At 37.2% G+C, this 27459-nt stretch overlaps 2 long non-coding RNA genes across 2 annotated transcripts in view; one reads left to right on the top strand and one right to left on the bottom strand.

The window, feature by feature from the left end:
* Positions 1-738: 738 nt before the first annotated feature.
* LOC103163815 lies at positions 739-18778 on the bottom strand. The gene is made up of 4 exons (XR_003482638.2): positions 18504-18778; positions 18180-18318; positions 1755-1955; positions 739-875 (listed from the first exon to the last, which is right to left on the bottom strand). It is a non-coding gene; the product is annotated as an uncharacterized LOC103163815 (long non-coding RNA).
* A 6837-nt stretch (positions 18779-25615) lies between these two features.
* LOC113834246 overlaps positions 25616-27459 on the top strand; it is a 50190-nt gene continuing 48346 nt past the window's right edge. Inside the window, exon 1 of the long non-coding RNA XR_003482641.2 lies at positions 25616-25731. This is a non-coding gene — a long non-coding RNA (uncharacterized LOC113834246). The remainder of the gene's footprint in view (positions 25732-27459) is intronic.

Consider the following 27459-nt stretch of genomic DNA (forward strand, 5'->3'; position numbering starts at 1 on the left):
TGATTTTAGCCTTTCTGACAGGAGTAAGATGGTATCTCAGAGTTGTTTTGATTTGCATTTCCCTGATGGCTAAGGATGTTGAACACTTTCTTATGTGTCTTTCAGCCATTTTAGATTCCTCTATTGAGAATTGTCTATTTAGTTCTGTACCCCACTTTATAATTGGATTGTTAGGTGTTTTGGAGACTAGCTTCTTGAGTTCTTTGTTTATTTTGGAGATCAGCCCTCTGTCAGATGTGGGGTTGCTGAATACCTTTTCCCAGTCTGTGGGCTGTTGTTTTGTCTTGCTGACTGTGTCCTTTGCCTTACAGAAGCTTCTCAGTTTCAGGAGGTCCCATTTATTAATTTTTGATCTCAGTGTCTGTGCTACTGGTGTTATGTACAGGAAGCAGTCTCCTGTATCGATTAATTCAAGAGTATTTCCCACTTTATCTTCTAGTGGGTTCAGTGTGGCTGGATTTATGTTGAGATCTTTGATCCATTTTGACTTAAGTTTTGTGCAGGCTGAGAGGCTTGCATCTATCTGTAGTCTTCTAAATGTTTGCATCCAGTTATGTCAGCACCATTTGTTGAAGATGTTCTCTTTCTTCCAGCGTATATATTTGGATTGTTTGTCAAAAATCAGGTGTTCTTATGTGCGTGGGTTAATATCAGGATTTTCAACTCTATTCCATTTGTCTACCTGTCTTTTTTTGTGCCAATACCAAGCTGTTTTCAGGAGTACAGCTCTGTAATAAAGCTTGAAGTCAGGGATGGAGATGCCTCCAAAAGTTCCTCTATTGTACAGGGTTGTTTTGGGTATCCTGGGTCTTTTGTTTCTCCATATAAAGTTGAGAATTGTTCTTTCAAGATCACTAAGAGAATCTTAATCTTTCCTGTAATGTAACCAAAAGAAACATGTTTTATTCTCTGTCCTTCTGACAGGCACACTCATATCAATGTGGACACACATGTACACACACATATGTACTCATACACACATATATACTCATACACACACACACTTGAACACACACACACACACACACACACACACAAGAATAATTGCTTCTACTGAGGAAATCAATGAGAACTTCAAAAAACAATATATTGTCTCCTATTTGGTTTTACAACTATGTTCAAATACATCAGCTCCATGAGATTTTGAGTTGTACTGCTGTGAAACTTTTTATTAGATGATTTTGGATCTAATTTGATGTTCACATTTAAATATATATTCAAATTGTAGTTTACATATAATAAAATTTCAAATTCAAATATTATCAATGATATCAGCATTTTGTTCATATGAGTATAGGACTACAGTACCTCTACCAAACACTACAAGCTAAGTAATATCCCAGTGCCATGAATGAATTTCCTCTCTATATGGAGAGGTAACTTTGCTCAACATAAACACATGGGTGCAGGGGACATCTTGGTCCTTCTTCAAGGAGATGATGGGACAGATGTAGTAGACTTCCTAGGGAAGGCCTTACTTTCTTACTGGAACAGATGGGAGATGGGATGGGAGTAGTGGGGAGAGCAGGAGGAGAACAGGGAGAGAGATATGGGATTAGAATACAAAACATAAATTAATAAAAAACTCTAAAAATAACCAAATATAAATTTTGCTAGGAAGGTCTCATAAACCTTCAAATGCTACAGGTTGTTGCCAGTGCTCTTGGTGAGCTTCCAGAAATTGTTAAGAGCTTTTTACTGAAGATGCCTCATAATTAAGTCATAGAACAGAGAGAAATCAAGTTGGCACTGACCTGGAAGCCTCACCCCTATGGTCTAGTTGCCATAGTGCTGGAAGGTGTTGTGCATGCTAGGTTATCTTTGGCTGATATTATAATTTTCTCCAAATCTTAAAACCATTACTTGCATCATTCATCAAGTGACATTGAATCATAGAGGAATGCTATGATCCTTGCAATCAGTTTGTTTCTGATCAGCTTGATAATAGATGTGACCTGAGGAAGGAAAAAGATGGAGTCAAATATGAAATCTCCAAGACCTTATTGAAAGAATATAACTATTAAAAGAAATATAGAGCTTAAAACAGCTGAATTTGATGGTTTCAAAGCTTGAGACCTATTTTCAGCTAGAAGCAATTGTTTAGCATGAATTTACAAGCATGTTTTAAGCATCTATATATGTCAAACACATTCTTAAATTCTTGGCTTGCAGCAATGAGTAAAATCACTGGAAAACCCTACTAGTGTGGAACCTATGCTCTAGCATAATCCCAATGTAAATGAACTCCCAGCCTCTAACAATGTTTTTAATTAATGTAACAAGGCTTGAATAGAACAGAAAACTGTGCATTGGGGAAGCATGGAAGAAATATTTAAAGTGACAGACATCTAGATGACTATAAGGAAATGGTGTTTTCAAGACAAAACAGGGCAGTGGCACCTATTATTTGATGGCAGTTTAGATAGCATAAAATAGAGCTAGCTGTACAACTCCAAGATAGATGAAATTTCTGCATGGCGATTTGGGTAGTGCTGGGCACTGAGTTACATTCCTACCTGAGGAGCTATTGGCAATTAATAGTTGCTAGGAGAGGTGTAGTAAGTTTTCTATAAAAGTGGTAGACAATGCTCCAGTGGAAGTTCATACATCCAAAAGTATATGAGCAACACTAAGTAGACTTGATGGATTTTTTGTTTTAAGTGACACATTGTTGAGTGGGTTGGGAAGGGGATATGGATTGGGGAGGAGGCTTACAGAGGGTGAATATGACAATAAAACATTGAATTCAATTCTAAAACACTAATATATTTCTCAGAAGACATTAAACTACTAGTCTTTCTCTCTTTCTCTCTGTCTGTCTCTTACGTGTGTGTGTGTGTGTGTGTGTGTGTGTGTGTGTGTGTGTGTGTGTGTGTGTGCATAAGAGGGATTTTGTGGGATGTTGTGTATGAAATGGATGTTCGTTTTCATTTCATGACTCTAAGGGCAATGACTGTTACATTTAATTTTCTTAGTCATAGTAAAGGAATCTTGATCAATTTAGTATATAATAATAATTTAGGATGGCATATTAACTTTCAGTTCAGAGAGCTAGTAGAGAAATAATTAATAAGATGTTTACTCAGGATCTTGTTATCATTGCTTGTCAGTATACTGAAATTGTTGCCTCTAGTTTGTCATATGCTTTCTCAAAATAGAAGATGACTCGTAAGGAAAATTCAAATGTTTGGTAAGGTTTCTCAGTACTTGGTCATTGAATTTTATTGAAAAATGTCTAAGTTGGGGATGTAGTTCTGTTGACAAAACTTTTACACCATACACAAAGCCCTGGGTTATGCCCTCAGCACCATGTAAGTTGGGTGAGACAGTAATGCACATCTGTATTCTTGCCACTTTGGATAGAATGGTATATGGATCAGAATTTGAAAGTCACCCTTGGCTATCTACTAAAATGGAGGGAGGCCGGGTCTGTGTGAGAGAGTGTCAAAAACAAAACAGGTATTTAAACAAAGACAAATGTCCTTTCAACTATGTAGAAGTCTATACAAAGAATAATAAAAACTTCCACAATCTTCTAATAGAAGTCATAAAGATTTATGAATCACAACTATCTTTCTTGAAAGTTATCCTTGTGACTTTACAAACATTTTCAAAGGAACAGACTTAAGTTTATATTTTCCAGTAAAAGTAGTCATTATAAACACTTAGCTTATACATCCTTAAACTCTAAAAATGTAGCCATACTGAGCCCACTTGCTAAAAATTAGGAAGACTTAAACATGACACACACATAAAGAAAATGGAGAGAGGTAGGAAGAACTCTAACTCTATTGTTTTAGTAAAGCTTTTGTCTTTATCCCAGCATTGTGTACACTTTGAAGAATGTTTAAATGTGTCATTGTAGAATAATGTTCCAGAAATTACAAATGACTGCTTTGAAAACATAGCCATGCTTTTATAATCCAGACCCTGAGATGTCAGGGTGTATCCAATGAACTGCTGTTTGAAAACACTCACCCACATGGCTCTTGACATGACTTTAGCACTTACCCCTGACACACCCAGAAGATACTGAGAAACTTCCTATCATTTTCATCATTCTATTACTGATATAATATTCATATATAGACTTATCAGTAAATTATACTTAAATGGAGTTTTTAAAAAATAAATATTACTTGCCAATTTTCTCTTTAAATTGCGTTCATTTATGTATCATTGCATATAATATCCCTCTAAAGAGTAATTAACAATGGTACAATTCAAGCATAAATAAAAAGAAAAAATACATAATAAAATGATTTTTATGGTTTTTAAATTGAGCAAACAATTACGTTAGAATTTGGAAACTGAGAACTAGGGATGGGGAGATGACTCAGAGATAAGGGGTCCTGGTAGATAATCATAAGATAGGAAGTTCCAAAGCACAACAAACACGCTGCATTAGAGCCTGTATCCTTAGTGCTGGAAGGGTTAAGCATCAGAGAAAGCAATTTCACAGGAACCCCATGGCCAGCCACACTGATAGAGAACAGGGAAGATCAGGGTCAGTGAGAGACACTGTTTCCAGAGGGTAATAAAGGAGTACTACTACAAATCCTCCCCTTATAACCTCTATGCAGACATGTATATACAACACACACACACACACACACACACACACACACACACACACACACACACACCTCCACTGTTGGGAACAATATTATCTTTTATTTTGATGTATGAAAGTGTGTTTTCCCACTATAAAGTAAATAAGAATCATTATGAACTAATAAAACCTTTCACCAAGCTCACAAGAAAAAGTCTCATTATTTTGATTGGTTATGAAACCCCCATAAAAAGATCCATACATTGTCACTGTTCAAATGACTAAGTGGATAACAGTTTTAACTGAGTTTAGAAAATATAAAATCTCTAAATATATCCTGTTTTGATTCTTCAGATAACTAAGCATTTTCAGCTTGTATAGGTTTCACCAGTGTACCTTAGAAGTTAAGAAACTATTTGAAAGATTTAGTTATAATGTGTATTCATTGTAAATGTTCCTTATAACTGCATTTTATTTTTTTTAACCTTTTTAATTTAAATTAGACACAAGCATGTTTTACATGTCAATCCCAGTTCCCTCTCCTTCAATCAATTTCTTTATCCATTGTTGGGGAAGGGCATTTAAGGTAGCATCTCCACTATTGCTTAGATTATTAGTTGGGGTCAACCTTGTACATCTTTGGACATTTCCCTACTGCTAGATTTCTCTTTAAACCTATAATGGCTCCCTCTATTATGGTATCTATTTTCTTGCTCTCCTCTATTCTTCCCCTGACTTGATCTTCCTGCTCTCTCATGTCCTCCTCTCCCCTTCTCTTCTCCCATCTCTTTCTTCTAACTTCTTCTCCCCCCCAGAATGCCCCCAATTAGCTCAGGAGATCTTGTCCTTTTCCATTCTGTGGGCTACCATGCAAGAACTTTGGGTCTTTAAAGAAAGAAATTAAGGAAGATACCAGAAAATTGAAAGATCTCCCATGCTCTTGGATAAGTAGGATCAATATAGTAAAAATGGAAATCTTGCCAAAAGCAATCTACAGATTCAATGCAATCCCCATCAAAATCCCAGAACAATTCTTCACTATTGCTTAGATTGTCAGTTGGTGTCATCCTTGTAGATGACTGGAAATCTCCCTACTGCCAGATATCTCCTCAAACCTATAATGGCTCCGTCTGTTATGGTATCTCTCATCCTACTCTCCTGTATTCTTCCCCCCAACTCAACCTCCATGCTCCCTCATTTCCGCCTCTCCCCTCCTCTTCTCCCCCTCTCATGCTCCCAGCTCCCTCTCCCCAACCCACATGCTCCCAATTAGCTCAGGAGATCCTGTCCCCTTCCCCTTCTCTGGGGTCCATGCATTCTTCTCTTAGAGTCCTTGTTTCCTAGTGCCTTTGGTGATATGGATTGTATGCTTGTAATCCTTTACTCTATGTCTAAAAATCATATATGAGTGACTACATACCAAGTTTTTCTTTTTGTGACTGGGTTACCTCACCCAGGATGGTTTCTTCTAGTTCCATCCATTTTCTGTGAATTGCAAGATTCCATTGAGGGGCTACCCAAAATGCCCTTCCCCTATAATGAGACTGATGACTACCTTATATGCCATCCTAGAGCCTTCATCCAGTGGCTGATGGAAGCAGAGGCAGACACCCATAGGTAAACACTGAACTGAACTCTGGGACACAGTTGCAGAGAGGGAGGAGTGAAGAGCAAAGAGGCCAAGACTGGGCTGGTGAAACCCACAGAATCAGCTGACCTGAACAAGAGGGAGCTCATGGACCCCAGACTGATGTATGGGAGGCCAGCACAGGACTGATCCAGACCCTTAAAAATGGATGTCAATGAGGATGCCTTAATACTCTATGGGGCCTCTGGTAGAAGATCAGTATTTATCCCTGGTGTAAGAGAGGACTTTGGGAGCATATTCCATATGGAGGGATGTTCTCTCAGCCTAGACACATGTGGGAGGGTCTATGCCCTGCCCAGGATGATATGACAGACTTTGGGGATCCCTCCCTGGGGAGAAGAGGGGGATGGGTTGGGAGGCTGTTGGGGGGTGGTGGAAGAGGGGAGGGAGAAGGGATTGACAGGTAAAGCTGGCTTGTTTCTAATTTAAACTAAAAATAAAATAAAATGAATAAATAAATAATAAACCAAAAGTGAATCCTTAAAAAATAACTAGAATAGTTCCTGAGATGTGGTATACATCCAGGAAACAGTCCTTATTCTACACTATGAAACTTGAGGGCTTATGTAGATTATCCTGGTGTTCTTGGGAACAGGGGTGGACCCAATAAGAAAAAAGAAAGAAAGAACAATTCTCAACTTTATATGAAAAAAAAAGACCCAGGTCTTTTGGGACTAACAAAAGATAGCCAAAAAACCAACCCTGTACAATAAAGGAACTACCAGAGGAATCACCATCCTTGACTTCATGCTCTATTACAGAGCCATAGTCCTGAAAACAGCTTGGTATTGGCACAAAAACAGACAGGTAGAGCAATGGAATCAAATTGGAAACCCTGATATGGACCCACACACCTATGAACACCTGATTTTTGACAAAGAAGCTAAAAGTATATAATGGAAAAATGAAAGCATCTTCAACAAATGGTGCTGGCATAACTGAATGCTGGTGTGTAGAAGACTGAAGATGGATCCATGTCTATTGCCATACACAAAACTTAAGTATTAATGGATCAAAGACCTCAACACAATCCCAGCCACACTGAACCTCTTAGAAGAGAAAGTAGGTGGTACCCTCGAACAAATTGGTACAGGAGACTGCTTCCTGAACATAACATTTGATATGCCAAGCTTTGTTGACTCCCTATGGGAGGTCTTACCCTCTCTGAGAAGTGGATGGAGTAGGGGGAGGAGTAGGAGGTTAGGGAGGGGGAATGGTGGTTGGTATGTAAAATGAATAAAAGATTTAAAATAAAAAAAGAGAAGGGAAAATTAATGCTACAGTTATTCTAAATTATTGCCTTATTGTAGTTGCCTATAAAAGTATTTACCTTCAATCCTCTTAACAAAATGAATGGTTAAAAATACAAAATAATTTTGCATGGAAATATTTCTATTTAGAAAGTAAAATCTGCAGGAATTAGTGACAATGGTGGAATGCTCTCCATAGAATCTACTATAGCTTATGTTGTAGAACAAAGGCATACAGAAAATGACAGATGTGTGTAAGAGAACACCCATGTTGAGAAATGACACCCTGATCACAGTTATATGAATCATGAAAATAGTGAATGTAGTAAAATAAAATTTGAAAATTGCCATTTTATTAATCACTTGGAAAATCTACATTGTTGAAAAGTTTTATCAGCTTGTTGTTTTATTATTTCGGTGTGCAGCATTATTTTCAGTATAGCCTAAATCTGATAAGATTCACTTAAACTAAGTGTACAATTTGTTCACTTTTTCTACAGGTTGTAGAGATGACTCAGTGATTAAAGCACATACTGCCTTTCCAGAGCACACAAGTTTGGTTCCCAGCATCCATTTAGGACGGCTAACAAACCCCTATAACTCCAGTTCTTAGCAATCTGACACTCTTTTCTGACTTCTGCAGGCTCCAGGCAAGCAAGGGACACACATAAAATGTAGCAAAGCACTCATACACATGAAATAAATATGAATATATCTTCTCTAAAAAAATAAATCTTCTAGTGAATTTACTAAGCTGTACAGCCACCACATCTGTCCAAACATTTATGATTTCTCTCTCTCTTTTTTTTAATCTTGACTATCTTTCAGTAGGTTTTTTTGTTGTTTAATGTTTGTTTGTTTTTGTTTTTGCAGGGACATATGTTTTTAATCACAAGCATCCCCTAAAATCACAAAACATGAAGACATATTGTATGTGCAAAGGACCTATGAAGCAAAAAAAGAAAACAAGAACACCCTGTCAAAACATTATGAGACAAAGAAATTTCAATGATGCCATTGAATTTGTCTCATGTTGGCCATCTGTGTTAGAAATAGGCCTGCCCTCCAGAGTGGTTACATAGTAACCCCAGTTACACTATTTTTGTATATACAAGTGGTTATCAATTAGACATAGCTTCTGGGTTACAGATGGTGTCTTGTGTAACCTTCTCTTCACACAGGGACTTGTCTGTCAGAGATTGTCATGTACATTATATGTTGCTACATCCTCTGTGATTCCTTATGTGTGTCTATCCTGCTATATTTAGACAGCTCTATTTTCATGGTTTAGACAGCTTTGCGTCCTCCAATACCTCTGGCTCTTAGAATCTTTCTGCCTCCTCTTCCTTGGTGTTCCCTAATTCCCGAGGAGAGGAATTTAATGGAGACATCCTGCTTACAACTGAATGTTGAAAGTTCTTTCAGTCTCTGCACATTGTCCAGCTATGGGTCTCTGTATTTGTTCCCATCTACTGAGGAGGAAGCTTCTCTGATGATGGCCAGTCAAGACTCTGATTTGTACAACAGAATTTTTCTAAGAGTCATTCTATTGCTCTATTGCTACATGATTTAGCAGAAATATATTATTTGATTTTCCTCTAGATTTCTATTTGATCTCCAGTTTTTGGCCACCCAAGCAGAGTGAAGGATGGATTCCATCTCATGGACTGAGCTTTAAATTCAATCACATATTGGTTGGTTACTCCCACAGGCTTTGTGCCACTATTGCATCAGCATATCTTGCAGGCATGCCATCATTTTAGACTGAAGACTTTGTAGGTGGGTGGTTGTTTAACATTCTTTATATTATATTTCACAGATAAATGTCTAGAGCTGTATATTGGTTACTAGTTATTGAAATTGTTTGCAGTTTAATAACTATTTGTAGAGGAGAGGTACCTGATAAGTTTCTTAATCAACCACTGCTAAAGCCCTGTTCTAAAATTGTTAACTGTTTAAGCAAAGTTATATATTCAAATGGACTAGGTAATAAAAACCTCTTTTAATGGAACTAGAAGAAACCATCATGAGTAAGGTAACCCAGTGACAAAAATGGCATGTACTCACTCATATATGGACTTTAGATCTAGAACAAAGAAGTAGCAGCTTACAATCCACACTGCCAGACAAGCTAGGAAACAAAGAGGACTCTAAGAAAGGCACACATGGTCACCAGGAGAAGCAGAAAGAAACAAGATCTCCTAAGCTAATGGGGATTGTGTGGGGAGGGGAGAGGGATTTAGAAGAAAAAGAAGAGGAGAAGAGGAGAGGAGGACATGAGGGAGCAGGAAGATCTAGTCAGGGGAAGAACAGAGGAGAGCAAGAAAAGACATACTATAGTAGAGGGATCCATTATAGGTTTAAAGAGAATTCTGGCACTAGGGAAATGTCTAGAGATCTACAAGGTTGACCAAAACTAACAATCTAAGCAATAGTGGAGAGGCTAACTTAAATGACATTCTTTCTGATAATGAGATTGATAACTACTTTATATGCCATCCTAGAGCCTTCATCCACTAGCTGATGGAAGCAGAAGCAGACACACACTGAGCTGAACTCTGGAATCCAGTTGCAGAGAGGGAGGAGTGATGACCAAAGTGGTCAAGTCAATGCTGGAGAAACCCACAGAAACAGCTGACCTGAACTAGGGGTTGCTCATGGACCCCAGACTGATAGCTGAATAGGACTGTTACACACCCCCTGAGGGAGGAAGTCAGTTTGGAGGTCTGGACAATCTATGGGGCCACTGGTAGTGGATCAGTATTTACCCCAGTACACAGATGAACTTTGGGAGCCCTCTCCACATAGAGGGATACTCTCTTAGCCAAGACACACTTGGAAGGGTTTTAGCCCTTTTCCAAATGATATGACAGACATTGAAGATACCCCATGGAAGGCTTCACCCTCCCTTAGGTGCAGAAAGGGGTTGGGAAAAGAGGGGAGTTGTCAGCAGGGGAGGAGGGGAAGAAGAGGGGACTGAGGTTGACATGTAAAAGAAGCTTGTTTCTAATTTAAATAAATTTTAAAAATGAAAAATAGTAAAAAAAATCCTCTTAATGAAGTAAAATATTCTGAACTACTCTGTAATATTCATTCTAGAAAGAAAAATTATTTTTTCTCTCTTTTAGATTACATTTTATTCAATTACCAACAATTCTTTTCAGCTAACATTTCTTTTCTGTTTCAGGGTTGAATCCAAAACACCACATGCGTTCATCTTTCATGCATCTTTACTCTCCTGTGACAGGACAAACTTCAGTCTTGCTTCTGTGTCCCATTTTCCAATTGATGTGTTCACATCTAAAGTAATTATGAACATAGATTAAAATGTGCCAGCTGGCTTGCTGTTTTCTCTTCTGTGAATTTGTTTCAATTTTATTTTCCTGACTTCTGTTTTCATTGTGAATTTTAGGATTACATAGTATCTTCCTTATTTAGTTGTCATTTATAATTTCTTACTAATGTTTATGCAAAATATAAAATAACTTTTAAAAATCACTTTGTTTGTTGTAAATTTAATATACATATTTTGTTGTCAACACTTCCCACCTCATCCCTCCATTCATTATCTCCTCCATTCCTTCATAAGCTCTTTAATTATAACCTTTACACACTTAAACAAACACATAAGAATTTAATGTTGCTCATATGTATGTGTGTTTCAGAAGGATTACATGGAATTGGATAACCTATGAGTATCTTATCAATGGAGAAGACTGATTCTCTCAATAGCAATTCATTACTTATAGTTCAATTCTGGGCAGGTCCCTGCAATATTTCCCCCATTCACATTAGCCTGTCAACCGGTATTGTCATCACACAGATATACTATATATTTTTTGTCCATATGAAGTTTCTTTTGATTTAAAAAAAAATGCAATGTTTCAGAACACAGGTGAATGAGTTCCCAACTGAATTAACAGGGCTGACTTCTTGAACTTATATTTTCAATCACTCTGTAAGAAGATTGAGCACTTAATTCATTCCCTTGGACAATGATAGACACAATCAACAAAGTAATTTACAACTAACGAAGAAGACCCTGAGGATGGAAGATAAGCAAGAGAAAAGATATGTATGTAGATCACAAGACAGAAGCATTCCTCAAAAATGTTAACCATTAACTGTAAAATGTCATTTGTAATTTGTTTAAAATAAGAACAATATACAGGTGCAGTGAATTTTTGTTTGTTGTAAAACAATAAAGTCCTTATTCTGTAACAATTATCATGACCATATGGGAGTAGAGGACAGATACAATTCAGACGGCTTGGAGATCAGATTTCAGTTTGATGTTTATCTCTCAGAGCTTATTTTTAATCTCCAGAGAATGCTGAAGGCTGCATGGGAGGACATGTTTGGTATAGTGATCATGTTTCATTAAAATTGGAGAATCAAATTCTGAAAATCCCAGTTGTTGATAGCATGTTGCTTCAATCAGTAATTTTAAACTGTGATGTCTTATTTATAAAATGCTAAGTAATTAGATTAAAGGCAATGAATAACAAAAGCAGAAAACGTTCTTTTAAAGTAGAGGGTTGATAATCCTCAAACTATTGACATGGTCCCTCAAGAACAGGCTGTTTTCATACCCTTTAACTCCTTTTAGATTCACATTTTCATCTTCTACACACACACACACACACACACACACACACACACACACACCATTTAAAGGATAAGAAGTTGTGGAGCCATTATTGTCATTTAAATTTTTTAAATTTTTTAGTTACATATAATTTCCATAAATGTGTTTACTCAGCAATGAGAAATTATAGCTCCTGATAAAAATTGTAATCAAATATGGACAGAAAAGTACAAAACTTGTCTGCACATCCCTCATTTATTTTGAAGATTTGAAACAAGTGTGCTGCTTCACTTTCAAATTCTTTTATAAATCTAATTTTAGAAACTATTAACATTGAGATGATTTTAAATGGTGGGTTGAGACACAGTGATAAGAAAAAGACTGAATTGCTATGTCCTCCATTGAGCACTTGACATTGACTCCTTGATTAAACCTATAAGGGCTAATAAAATACCTCCTAGTACTTGAAACATGATTGAATTCTTTGCTATAAAAGAATAATATCTTTCTCCATAGCTTTGAAGAACAGCTGTCTGTGTGTTCATTCTATATCTGTGAATCTTCAATGTAAGGTTCAATCTTTAAGGAATACAAAATTATTGAATAAAAAGAACTTGGCCTATTTAAATATTTTAAAGAGTTACATGGTATAATTTGAATTTCTCTTAGGAGACACAGTACTAGATGATATTAGACATCTAAGATGCCAATCATTTCAGGTGCATTCCAAATTCTTCACAATATTACTGTCTCAGTAAACCATGTGGCTTATATGGCCAACACCATGCATAGTAAATTAAATACAACAAATTCTTACTAAATTTTATACTATGTAAAATAGGATATTTGAGATTTAATTATGCAAATAGTGTGCTTATTGTCTCTGCATAATATACAACTTTGATTATTAAATAGGTTTTCTAAAAACTTGCCAAATCTTCTTCATATGAATGTGTTTAAATATTTCATTTCAAATAATTCCTTTTAAGAATCTCCACATATCTATTTTATGTTTGCTGTAACTATATAATAGTACAATAATCCAAATATTATTAATCATCTACTTGAACTCTTAAAATAGACAGTATGTAATTTAGGTCATTTATAACTAGTATGACTCAGCATCAAATTATTCCAAAGTGTTTAATGACTTTATCCATGTCAAAATTACATGTAAGAAAAATTCTCACATGAAATTCTGATTAGAATAATAAATAAAGTGAATACTTGAGTGATACCATCAAATTTTTCAATTGTAATCTCTCAAGAAGTTGTATTAAATAGTCTATAGTCTTTGAGGTTAAGATCATCATCTTCATTAAAAAAAAAAAGAGTGCAAATTCTAAAGGTGTCTTTTCAAAAACATCTACCCTCAGTTCGCTTCAAGCATTTACTATTTTATTTTCTTTAAATGTCTTCTATGAGTCTGAGTATGTTGGCACAGGTAACACAGTGGGATAAGTAAGTCACACTTGGGCTTTGCCCTTCACCCCACATGCACACATGCCTCTTCCTGGTGATTTTCCTGCCCACCCTGGACTGATTTTTCATGGTCCAGTGCACAAGACTGACAATGTGGATGAATGATGCCTCCCTCTACTTAAAATTCTCTTGCCATTAGACACCAGTGTTACATGGAAGACATTTGAAAATTATGCTGAACTAATGGAGAAATAGCCTGCTTTGACATGTAAATATCAGTTCTACAGAAAGACTTAGAATTAAATCTAAGGATGTTGGTCTGTCATGTTGGTGTGAATTGGTCAGCAAACACGTTGTGTACTGGTTCTATGTATAGAATCAATGAATATATTGAATATATATTGCTTTACATATACACTACTTCAGCTTATGCACCCTTTAACTCTTGCTTAAGAATAAATAGTATCTGTGTCTGCTTCTACTTCCATCAGTTGTAGAGAGGGAGGAGTGATAAGCACAGGGGTCAAGACCAGGCTGAGGAAACCCACAGAAACAGATGAACTGAACAAGAGGGAGCTCATGGTCCCCAGACTGATAGCTGGTAAACCAGCATGGGACTGAATCGGGCCCCCTGAACATGGATGCCAGTTAGGAGGCCTGGGAAGACTATGGGGCCTCCGGTAATGGAACAGTATTTATCCCTAGTGTACAAGTGGACTTTGGGAACCCACTCCCCATAGAGGGATACTCTCTCAGCAGAGACACACGGGGAGGGCCTAGGCCCTGCCCCAAATGATGTGGCAGACTTTGATGATCCCCAATGGAAGACCTCACCCTCCCTGGGGAGCAGAATGGGTAATGAGATGGGGGGTCATGGGAGGAAGAGGAAACTGGGATTGATGTGTAAAATCAGATTGTTTCTAATTTAAATTTAAAAATCTAGAGACAAAGAAAAAATATATAATATGGGAATACAACAAATCAAGTGACTCACATAGAACAACAACAAAAAGTACTTCTTGTTCCATGAGAATCACTTCTTTCTTGGTATCCAATTTAGAATGAGTGGTAGAGACATAATTGATGACTGAGGTTTCTGTTCTGCCAAGTCCTGTAGCTGTTTAGTCCCAAATAAACACACAGAGACTTCTATTAATTATAAACTGTTTGGCCAATGTTTCAGGCTTCTTACTATCTAGCTCTTTCTTAATTATTAACCAATTCCTATTAATCTATGTATCTCCACAAGCTCTTGGCACACCTGGTGATGTCCAGACCTCTTGCTTTCTCAGCAGCTACATGGAATCTCTCTGGTGGCTCCTCTCTATATTCCTTTCCCAGTTTTCTCCTAGTCTGTTATCCACTGCTTATACTTCCTGCCTGGCTAATGGCCAATCACCATTTATTCATCAAACAACGAGAGAAATATATACTCACAGTATACAGGAAAATATCCCCCATTATGTAATGAATTTTATTTTTAAATGTTATCTTCTACCCTTCTTTATTCTCATTTCTGACTGTTTGGACAGCAAAGGAAATAGGTAATTATGGGATTAAAGGTATTTGCCACCAACGCCCAGCTTTTGATGTTCATATACTAAAATACCACAAGGAGTCCTACTTTACTTCAGCTGTCAAATTAACAAATCCTAGGGTCATCTAAAGGAGTCTCAGTTGAGGGAGTCCTTGACCTGATTTGTTTGTGACCTATTTATTGGTAAGCAATTGTGTTGAATGATGATTGATGTGAGAGGGTCTAGCCCATTGTGATTGGCAACATCCCTTTTCAGGTATGGCTGGTCTATAGAATCAAACTAGCTGAACACAAGCCAGTGAGCAAACAAATAAGCATTCCTCATAGTCTACCCTTGGTTTACTATTTGAGCTCTTGCTCTGACGTCTCTTAATGATAGCTTTTGGCCTGGAAATATGAATGAAATAAATTTATTCCTTCCTTCCCCAAATTTATATGAGTCAGAATGGCTTTTAAAACCAAGAGGAAGGCAAACTAGAATACAAGGCTATTCGCTTCCTTTGCAAATTTCAGTTGTAAAATGTACAATTTTTTAACATAAAAATCATAATACTCGTTTGTAGACAGGATGTGATCAGACAAAACAAAGTTGACCAATTCTTTGAAAGAAAATAAGTAAGTTGTTTTGAATTAACTAACTCATCCTACCATCTGTCTTGTCTTAAACATCTAGCTGGTCTATTCATATTTCTATAAAAACAGAATGGTTTAAAGTGAAAAGGATAAATATATCAAAGGATTACAGAGTGAAGATCAATTGTGATATTTATGCAGCTCTAAATGTTAGCCAATGAATCCATTTAGCCAATGAATCCATTTTATACTTTTGATGTATCAAAAACCTGAAATATGCATTTGTTACCCAGTATGTTCTTCAGGATGTTTCCATATATAAAAGTACAGTTAGAATTACTCAATAAAATGCAATTCAGGGTTAGCAATGGACAAACTACAACTATAAACAGCAATGTTAGGCATGAGATACATTTATTAAACATGGAAGATAAGAGAAACAGGGAGTCCATACTATAACAGTGAAGGAAAACTGAGACAAGATGCCAGGAGGCCAGCAAAGTCTACCTTTACTCACTTACAAAATCACTCACTCTTGTATATCCTACACCCAATGATAGTCCATGCTGTTTCTATCTCTACATTACAGACTTGGTTAAAATATGCTCATAGCTTCAAAAACAGAGAAGCCATTATGCACTTAACAATGACCAAAATATTACAAAACAAACAAATGAAAAATTAGAGATGAAAGGGGAAAGGGTCACCATCCCCTGAGCAAATTGAGAACATGAGAAGAGGGGGGAGGAAGGTACGAGGGTGAGAAGGGAAGAAAAGGAACGATGCAGAAGTCATGAGGAAGCAGAAATTTTGAGTCAGGTGTTGATTAGAAGAAAGGACATATGCTAGGTAGGATTTTAGTTGGGGGAGTGGTAGAGGAGGAAGGGAGGGAGAAGGGATCTGGGATTGTCATGTAATTCAATCTTGTTTGTAATTCAAATATATAAAAAATAATAAAACTAAAAAAAGAAAAAATAGAGATGATATATTTCACAAAGAAATAATTGTTTCTAATAAAATATTGGAATCAAGGCTCATTGTCTATGTGACTATGTCGATGTTTTGGTTGTACTCCATTCTGTCAACAACTTTGATTAACTGGCAATGATATTTCAGGATAATACTACATCAGATCTCTGATACATGTATTCCAGAGAGCAGTCCAGGGTCTTTGTGAATTATAATGTGTTGACTTTTTTCTGCTTCTAATGTCTTCAACAGTACAGTAACTGTTTGTCTCATTTCTAACAAGTGTCTGTCAGCAAATTGATCTGTTAGGATAATTAATTAGAAAGGGAGGCTATAGGTTACTGATTCTACCTTTAAAACAAGAGTTCAAGATGTTTTCTTAGATGATTTTTCATCACTTGCTTCTTACTCTACTCTCCATCAGTCTTCCTTTTTATTTCCTTCTATACAATACAGAGACACACGGAGGACATCATTTACAGCACAGAGAATCCAGTCATATATCATGTTTGCACATAGATTTAATGTTATTGTGATGCTGGAGACATATGAACACAAAATAGTACAGAGATTCTGTTATAGTGTCATATGTGGCTACAGATGGAAATCAGCCTGAAAAAACACAAGGTACTAGCAGATAGGTGGGAAAACATGGGGGTAATACAGACCCTAGCAACTGGGCAATGCAGGAGAGCTGTGGAAAGAAATTGACCTCCTATTTTAGAATCATATCTGAAACCCTAGAAATTAGTTGGGTGATCTTAGCCTGCCCAAGACACCTCTTTGTGCTTAGCTGATTTTCTCACTCACCGTCATAACAGTTTACACATTTTATTGTTATAATTATCATGCTGCCAACTGCCCTTCCTCTCTCATTGAGTTTGGCATTACCTTCAACCTGATCTATAAGTTAAAGAAACAATATGGAATTCAGTTAGATACTCTCAAACTCTAGAGAATTTAAAACCAAGGAATATTATTACTTAGAATATGTCTAGCTTAAATCTTATTTGCTCTGGGAAAGCAGCATAAGCCTGTTCCAGACTCCCTGAACATGGATGTCAGTTTGGAGGCCTCGGCAATCTATGGGGCCTCTGGCAGTGGATAAGTATTTATCCCTAGTATATGAATGGACTTTGGGAGCTCATTCCACATAGAGGGATACTCTCTCAGCCTAGACACAAGGGGGAGGGCCTAGGCCCGGCCCCAAATGGTATGACAGATTTTGAAGATCCCCATGGAAGGCCTCACCCTCCCTGGGGCGCAGAAAGGGGATGGGATAAGGGATAGATGGGGTTAGGGGAGGAGGGGAGGGAGAGGGAACTGGGATTGACATGTAAAACAAGCTTGTTTCTAATTTAAATTTAAAAATTCTTATTTGCTCCTCTTTGCTTAAAGAGAAAAACGTTCATAAGAAACATGCAAACAAGAAGAAAGATCAATCTTGGGCATTTAATGCTATGATCAGCAGCAACTGGATAAAGGGAGGATTTTTCTTGTGATTGTTCATATTTCCTACTGTGCTTTATATAAGTGGCTGCAGTGGCCCCAATCTTTTGGATAGGGAAGCCACTCAAGGCATCCTGCTGCATGTTTAACAGTAGAGCTGGATCTCTGTGTCCAGGCGTTTCTGTCCTTACCAGAAACACCTAGACTGCAGAACAGAAGGTTTCAACTTTCACCTTCAGGACCACTTCCTCCTCCTTGGCTCACTCAGCAGGAAGGGGAAGTCTCTGTGGGTGTGTGGAGCTTTCCCTCAGATTAACGTGTTTCTGGCTGCTGGAAAAATTAAGAAAACTAAATAAATAATATCGAGCACCAAGGGTAAAATAAACAGCTTTATTGCAAGGATCACCAATAAAGGTAATGAATTTTTAAAAGCAACCAGCAAGACCTCCCCCCCAACCCCACCCCTTGGGCTTCAGAAGTCACTTCTTCCTTACATAAAACATTCATCACCTTACCTCTGAAAATGATTTCTGACGATGACCCGGATATGAAAATTAGGAACCAGCCAGAAAGCATTTCCTCTTCTGTATGGTGCCAGCCGCCCCCTCTACGTCTTTTCATTTATCCTGGCAGTGGTTTGTCTCTTTGCCTTTAAAAGTTAAGTCCACCTTCATCGCACATTGTAGAAAGAAGTGAAATTAAACTGCAGAGTGTTCCAGAGGAGAAAATCTACTTTATTCATCTCTCAGCCCTACTTTAACTTACACTGACCTAATTACAGCCCACACCAGGCGAGGCCAAGTTGGCAGAAGGAGCGCTTCTGCCACCTAGTGGACATTTCTCTGAACTATGCACTGAGACTTCACCTTTTTTCCCCCCTCCTCTATTTTTGAAAACTCTGGCACAAAAGTGCAAATGACCTTCTCTGATACCTGCATGAACACTAAGTGTCAGCATCCAGCGTTGCTCTGTTCTTTGGGAGAGTCCACAGTGTAATGCTCGTCTAAAGAACTCCATGTAGAGAAAGTTGAATTAATGGCTCCTAGGATGAACTATCACTGGAGAAGCATTTTATTAAGACTGCATTATGTGACATTTCGTGAAGACAAAATTGAAAATCATAATGTAAATATTAATGCTACTTAAAGCAACTTTTGATATACTATGTGTTGGACTGAATACTTAAAAGTCTGACAACCCTACTCACTAAATCAATTGCCCTCCCTCCTAGCAACCACACAATTTTGCTAGCTGAATGATTTCTTCTGTGAAGCTCCAGGCTTGTTTGTTTGTTTCTGGGAGTAGGAGTGGACATTTAAGAATGCTTCGTTCTCTTTTTCTGGCTTCATTAACGAGTTATTGATTAGTAACTTGAAAGAAAACCTTGGATGAAAAATGGAGCCAGCCTGAGTCACCAATGCTAATGAAGACCAGGGAAGAAAAGAAAAATAAAAGGCACTCCTGTCCCCAAGCAGCAGGGTATCCTGACTCTTCCTCCACTAGTGCACGAGGCAGCCATGGCTCTCCTATCTGCCACATCTAGCAAGGAAGCCAAATCTTTCAAAACCTCCCATGCATAAAGCAGAGGAAATCTCTTGGTGCAGGGAGCAGTTAATTCTGGGATCATGAAAATAGACACTAAGAACCACAAACACATATATTTCAACAAAGCATTCAAAGTGACAATATCATTTGTAGTACTGCAATGTGTCGTGGCCATCTTTAATATCATGCATATGGATTAGTATATTATGAAAACTGAAAATGATGAGAATACTTCATTATTATTCATAGAGGCTCCTTAAACACTTACTGGTTACAAGACCTTGTTTAGTAAGTATGATTACATGTTTCATAAAAAATACATCATAAAAACTCACAATATGGGGCCAGAAAGGTAGTCCCATGGCTAAGACCACTTGCTGTTCTTTTAGAGGACCAGAGTTTGGTTACCAGCACCCACATTTGGCAACTCACACCTGCCTATAAAGCAAGCTCTAGGAGATTTGGTGGCATCTTCTGGCTTTCACAGGCATCTATATACATGTGACATAAATAAACACAGGCATACATGCATACACATGAATAAAAATGAAAACATTACAAGTAAAATAAATTATATTTTATTATATTCAAAATAATGTGCTTGTTTACTCATCATTGCTTGGTGAGAGAATTTTGAGTCCCCTGACAGCAAGCACCAGGTTTGTATAACAAGAGAAGGTTAACATGACTGAGATCAGTTTGACCTTTTTCGTCTCTCACCAACCTGCAACCTGGAATAAGACAGAATGAGTGTGTGCTTCAGTGTGTAAAACAAAACCCATCATCATGTCCTCTAGTTCCCCATTCAGACTGTCTTTATTTTTGTCTCAGGTTATTTCACTGGCTTCCTACTGGGTAAACCTATTTCCATTGTGCAACGGTTTTAGACAGATTCATTCCTTCCATTGTTGTCAAGTACATGAAGTCAACTCAAACCCTTCCAAATATGTGTACCAGAACTCATCTCTCTTTACAGTTATCTCTCCAGCACCCAGATTGGTTCTGACTTTACATTTAAGTCAATCCTTTAGAGAAGCTTTGTCAGTTTTCTAAAAACTCATGTAGTAAATTTGGTTTTAACATTTTAAATGGATCATAATTGTATGCAAACAGAAGAGAGGTATGGGGTTTGGGGAGATGGAAACTTGAGGGAGTAGGTTGGGGAGTCTGGGCATGGAAGGTCATTTTGAGGGTAGAGCTGACAGAGAGAGTAAAGAAAGAAACATCTTGATGGGGACAACATTTCAGTTAGGGAGAAACCTGGTGCCAGGGAAACTCCCTAGAATCCACAAGGATGACCCCACCTAAGACCTCTAGCAATTGGGGAGAGGCTGCCTGAACTGGCCATCTACTATAATCAGATTGGTGACTACCCTAATTGTCATCAAAGACCCTTTACCCAGTAACTGATGGAAGCATATGTAGAGATTCACATGTTCATGTTATTCTTGAGAAAAGTATAATATAATTATTGTAAACAGTAGTTAAGAGGAATGTAACTGCTGCACTGCTGCAAAGAAAGAAAATACACTTGATATATAAGCCTTGCTTGTTACTTTTTCTTTTTCCTAATCATCCTCTACTTTAATAAAATACAACAGCACAACTGAAAGCTCCAGCATATAAAGAAGCCAAGGCACCCCCAGGGGAGTAGACGCCAGGAAATAATCAAATTGAGGGCTGAAGTCAATAAAGTAGAAACTAGGAAAATGATACAAAGAAACATTGTAACGAATAGTTGGTTCCTTGAGAAAATCAACAAGATAGACAAACCTTTATCCAAACTTACCAAATGGCAGAGAGTGAACATGCAAATTAATAAAATAAGAAATGAGGAGGAGGACATAACAGACACTGAGGAAATCCAGAGAATCATCAGGTCATACTTTGAAAACCTGTATTCCTCAAAATTTGAAAATCTAAAGGAAATGGACAATATTCTGGATAGATATATCTTACCAAAATAAGCAAATTAAATAGACCGATAACTCCTATTGAAATAGAAGCAGTCATCAAAAGTCTCCCCCCAAAAATAAAAAAATAAAAAAAGCCCAGGGCCAGATGGCTTCAGTGTAGTGCAGAATTCTACCAGAATTTCAAAGAACAGCTAATACAAATTCTCCTCTAAATATTCCACATACTAGAAGCAGAAGGGTCATAGCCAAACTCTTTTTATGAGGCTACAATCACTTTGATACCCAAGCCACACAAAGACACAACTAAGAAAGAGAAGTACAGACCAATATCCCTTATGAAGATTGACGCAAAAATACTCAGTAGAATACTGGCAAATCAAATCTAAGAACACATCAGAGAAATCTTCAATGATCAAGTAGGCTTCATCCCAGGGATGCAAGGATGGTTCAACATACAAAACTCTACGAATGTAATCCACCCTATAAACAAAGTGAAAAAGGAAAACCACATGATCATCTCACTAGATGATGAAAAATCCTTTGACAAAGTCCAACAAACCTTCATGATAAAGGTCTTAGAGAGATCAGGGATAACAGGAACATACCAAAACATAATAAAAGCAATATACAGCAAGCCAACAACCAACATCAAACTAAATGGAGAGAAACTCAAAGCGATTCCTCTAAAATCAGGAAGAAGATAAAGCTGTCCACTCTTTCCATACCTCTTCAATATTGTCCTTGAAGTTCTAACTAGAGCAATAAGACAACAACAGGAGATCAAGAGGATACAAATTGGAAAGGAAGAAGTCAAGCTTTCACTATTTGCAGATGATATAATAGTTTATGTAAGTGACCTGAAAACTCTACCAGGGAACTCCTACAGCTGATAAACACCTTCAGCAAAGTGGTAGGATACAAGATTAACTAAAAAAAAATCAGTAGCCCTACTGTATAAAGATGATAAACACTCTGAGAAAGAAATCAGAGAAATATCACCCTTTGCAATTGCCACAAACAACATAAAATACCTTGGAGTAATGCTAACCAAACAAGTGAAAGACCTGAATCATAAGGATGTTGAGTTTTTAAAGAAAGAAATTAAAGAGATGCCAGAAAATAGAAGGATCTCCCATGTTCTTGGATAAAATACACAAACTATTTCTAAGTACAGTTTTATTGATGAAAAGGGCTAAATAGAAAGTGTTATTAAACTGTGGGAATAATTATAATGAATGCCCAAAATGACTTAATAAACTCAATGTGAAGGCCAAGTCTGGTCAGCTGGATACATCATTGCTCTTGGATTTAGAATATGGCCTATATACTAGATAAAGTCCCGGTTCTTTGTTATATTATCTTCAACCTGAAAACATTATGTAGGTTAGCAGGGGATGGGAAATGTATACACCATGTATTGTTATTTACTGGGCAAGTCCAGGAGTTTTATTTTCTAAATAAGACAATTAAATTTCAAAACTGAATTAAGATGAGTGATATAATAATCTATCAGGTCATAAGTTGGCAGAGATTGATTAAAATTCATTGTAGTAAGAGACAGCATAAATAAAAACAAGAAATGTTAACCTTGGTAAATTGGGTATCTGAGATATGCCAAGTGTACCATGTGACCTTTGCTATTTTTTGTGGTGGGTGTCTCCAATTAGCAGAATAGAATTTGAATCCTAATTAAGGAAAAGATAATTTTTATTCTGGAAAACAAATGTGTAATTTGAGAAGCAATTCACATAGTATCATATATATATTTGGCCCAAGAACAAGGGAACCAGAAAGCAAAAGCAAGTCAATACAGTCATGGAGAGATGTCATAATGCACAGCAGACCTCAGACCTTGATGGATCTCCAAGGTGTGATGAGATGGAAGAGACCAGTCTATGCTATCTTAAAGTTAGTTTAGAAACAGATTAATTCATGATTATACTGAAGGTGTGTTTTACATTTTAGCTAAATTATTTAAGGATATGTCAATGCTATTTTAAAACATGAACTTACATTAATCTAAGGGAAATGGAGATTTCATATGTCCGCTTCAATACTTAAAGCACAAAGCATCTCATTGAAAGCAGAGTATTTGAAGATGTAGGTTTCCTGGCCTTTACCGTATAAAGATATGAGAAACTTTTCAAATCTGTCTGACCTTTTCCCTAACTTCATGAATTTGAGATTCCCTATTTTACCTATATGGAAAAAGTTTTAAAACTTTTGATGTCCACAAATACTAATCACTTGGATGACTTTACTTATTTATTTTGTACACAGTAGGCAGTTTAAGAGGATGTACTAACACATTTACATATATCCCCCACACAAACACACTTTAAGAAGAATTAAAACTGAACATTTGTTTTATATTAAATATTCATTAGTATATTTGAGGAAATAAAATATATTCATAAGCTGTTTTAAATTTTTAATGCAAAAGATTTTTACCACCAAATGGATTCATTAAAGATGAATCCTAAATTGATGTGTTTTTTCTTTAATAAATATGCCAAGTTTAATTATCCCAATCTAAATAGTATAGGATTGAACATTAAATCCACTGTAATATTATTTATGCTGTATTATCTTTATTGATATAAATTTAATTAAAGTATGAGTTGGCAAAGACCAAATTACTTAATTATTTAAACAAGGCTTAACTTACTCATCGCCAGACCTAAAGCTTAAACATGCACCAAACTAGCCTGTCTTTAGTTTCCTACAAGTACATTCCATGGAAATAAATTAGGAAAAAAACATAGCTAGTATGCTTTTTAATGTTTTAATCTAATAAGTAGGAACTTTAATCAAGTACTTCAGAGAAGTCAGTTTGTAGTTGGTCAAAAATAAAATTCTGAAGGCATGTCTAGAGAATGTGGTTTTCTGTAATTCCTTTTAGATTTTGTATTTTATAACTTAGGTACAAACATTACTTGGACTTACATATTTTCAATCATTTGCCTTCTTCTGGATTTTCACAGAATTGGAAAAGCAATGAAGCCATGGTAAATATTCCTTGAATGTTATATTCACGTGTACATGTATTCTTCATTTTTATATTTTATTCATAGGAGTGCAATAGGTAAATATCAAATATTTATAAGTGAACAGGAAAAATCCTAAAAAATGAATAAATGAAGGAAGGAATGGAGAAATTCTTCCTTTTAAAAAAGTGAAACTCAGGTTTAAGGCATTAACTTGCTTATTTGTAAATATTCAAAAGTTTGAAGCTCTAATTGACAAGCTAAGGGTCTCACTATAGTATATATTCTCATAGATTCAATAGCTTAAGTACATAAAAACTGTAGAGATAGAATTTAGAGAAATGATACAATATGAAAAAGTTTTAGTTCACTATCTCCATAAACATTAACTGAGATGATTTTAAAATCAATGATAGCAGACAATGCATGATATCACTACTGGATCATAGTAGTAAATGAAGACTCTAAGGTAAATAGGAGTATTGAGATAACAAAATAAATTTATGTGATCTGTTGAACAAACAAATAAATTAGATTATTATCAAAACAAAAGGAAAGCTTAAGATGTATTTTTTGCAAATAAGATAGAAAACATTTGTGTCCCTCTAGGACTAAGGTTCTGCTACCTAATTTCTAATACCATTGTACAAAAAGAAAAAAAATGTTTGAAATACAACTATGTTATGATAAATCTTTCTGCCAAAGCCACCTGAGCCCTACCGCCACGTGGGCAGTCTCTGCCAGCCGCCCGAGTTCTACCCACCACGTATTTGTACATATTCGGTACAAAGCTACTTGGCCAATTACTAGGATTTCTCATCTGTTAGCTCAGTCTTAATTACCATAAAATCTATATATTTTATAAGACTTATCTTATAGAGGATGCCTTTTTGCTGCCACCCTCTCTTGTTGGTGGATCACATTGCATTGCTGGAGGAAGAGCAGATAGTTATGTTTATAGTTTTCTTCAGTTACTATAAAAGATAAATTATCCTTTTTATTTAGACAGAAAAGAGGAGATGATGAGGAATGTACTGTGTATTTCATCTTATTGATTATTGAATAAAATACTGTTTGGCCAATGAGACAGCAAGTTAGGCAGGACTAGGAGTCAAAGAGGATTCTGGGAAATGTAGTAGAGAAATGATGTTCCAGGCAGGAAGTGACATAACAAGGAGACTCATATTTAAGAAAAGAGAAACAGAAAGTGTCCCTTTTCCCCTCTGCTCTTCCTCCAGCAGTGCAGTGTGGTCCACTGGCAAGAGAAGGTGACAGCAGAAGGCATCCTCTATAAGGTAAGTCTTATAAAATATATAGATTTATGATAATTAAGACTGAGCTAACAGATGAGAAATCCTCGTCATTGGCCAAGCAGCATTGTACCTAATACAAGTCTCTCTGTGCATTAATTGGGGCCCTAACTCAGGCAGGCGGCTGGCACAGAGCACACACATGGCAGTAGGGCTCAGCAGCATATGGCAGAAAGATTTATCATAACACAACTACATCTTTTTACATTTTTTATTTTAATTAGAAATAAAATTATTTTACATGTCAATCCCAGGTCCCTTTCCCTCCCCTCCTAACCCTGTGCCCCCCCACAACTAACACCCTAGGTATCCCATACCCTTTCTGATTCCCATGGATGGTGATGCCTTCCATAGGGGATCTTCAGGGTCTGTCATATCCTTTGGGATAGGGCCTAGGTCTACCCCCTTGTGTCTAGGCTCAGGGAGTATCCCTCCATGTGGGATGGCCTCCCAAATTCCATTCCTATGCTAGGGATGAGTACTGATCCACTATAAGGGGCCCCATAGATTTCTGAGGTCTCCTCATTGACACCCACATTCTGGGTGTCTGGATCAATCCCAATTTGGTTTCCCAGCTATCAGTTTGGGGACCAAGAGCTCTCCCTTGTTCAGGTCAGCTGTTTCTGTGGGTTTCACCAGTCTGGTATGGACCCCTTTCCTCATCCGTCCTCCTCTCTACAACTGGGTTTCACTTCAGTTCTACGTTTAGCTGTGGATGTCTGCTTCTACTTCCACCAGCTGCTGGATGAAGGCTGTAGGATGGCATATAAGTTAGTCATCAATCTCATTATCAGGGGAGGGCATTTAAGGTAGCCTCTCCTCTGTTGCTTAGATTGCCAGTTGGTGTCATCCTTGTAGCTCTCCAGACATTTCCCGAGTGCCTGATTTCTCTTTAAACCTATAATCACTCCCGCTATTATGGTGTCTCTTATCTTGCTCTCTTCTGTTCTCCAAACTCAACCTCCCTGCCCCATCAGGTCCTCCTCACCCCTCCATTTCTCCCCTTCTCATTCTCCTAGTACCCTCTCCGCCCCCCCCATGCTCCCAATTTGCTCAGGAGATCTTGTCCCTTTCCCCTTCTCCAGGGCACCATATATGTCTCTCTTAGGGTCCTCCTGTTTACTGGAAGTGTGGATTGTAGGCAGGTAATCCTTTATGTCTAAAATTCATATATGAGTGAGTACATACCATGTTTGTCTTCTTGTGACTGGGTTACCTCGCTCAGAATGGTTTCTTCTAGTTCCCTCCATTTGCCTGTGAATTTCAAGATTCCATTTTTTTTTTTCGTTTTTCCGCTGAGTAGTACTCCATTGTTTAAATGTACAACATTTTCTCTATCCATTCTTCAGTTGAGGGGCATCTAGGTTGCTTCCAGGTTCTGGCTATTACAAATAATGCTGTGATGAACATCCTTGAACAGATGTCCTTGTTGTATGAATGTGCTTCTTTTGGGTATATGCCTAAGAGTGGAATTGCTGATCTTGTGGTAGACTCATTCCCATTTTCCTGAGAAATCGCCATACTGATTTCCAACATGGCTGTATGGGTTGGCACTTCCACCCAGAATGGAGGAGTGTTCCCCATTCTCCACATCCTCTCCAGCATAAACTGTCATTGGTGTTTTAGATTTTGGCCATTCTGACAGGAGTAAGATGGTATCTCAGAGTTGTTTTGATTTGCATTTCCCTGATGGCTAAGGATGTTGAACCCTTT

This window comes from Cricetulus griseus, chromosome 2 (assembly GCF_003668045.3).
Source record: "Cricetulus griseus strain 17A/GY chromosome 2, alternate assembly CriGri-PICRH-1.0, whole genome shotgun sequence".
Classification (NCBI taxonomy): domain Eukaryota; kingdom Metazoa; phylum Chordata; class Mammalia; order Rodentia; family Cricetidae; genus Cricetulus; species Cricetulus griseus.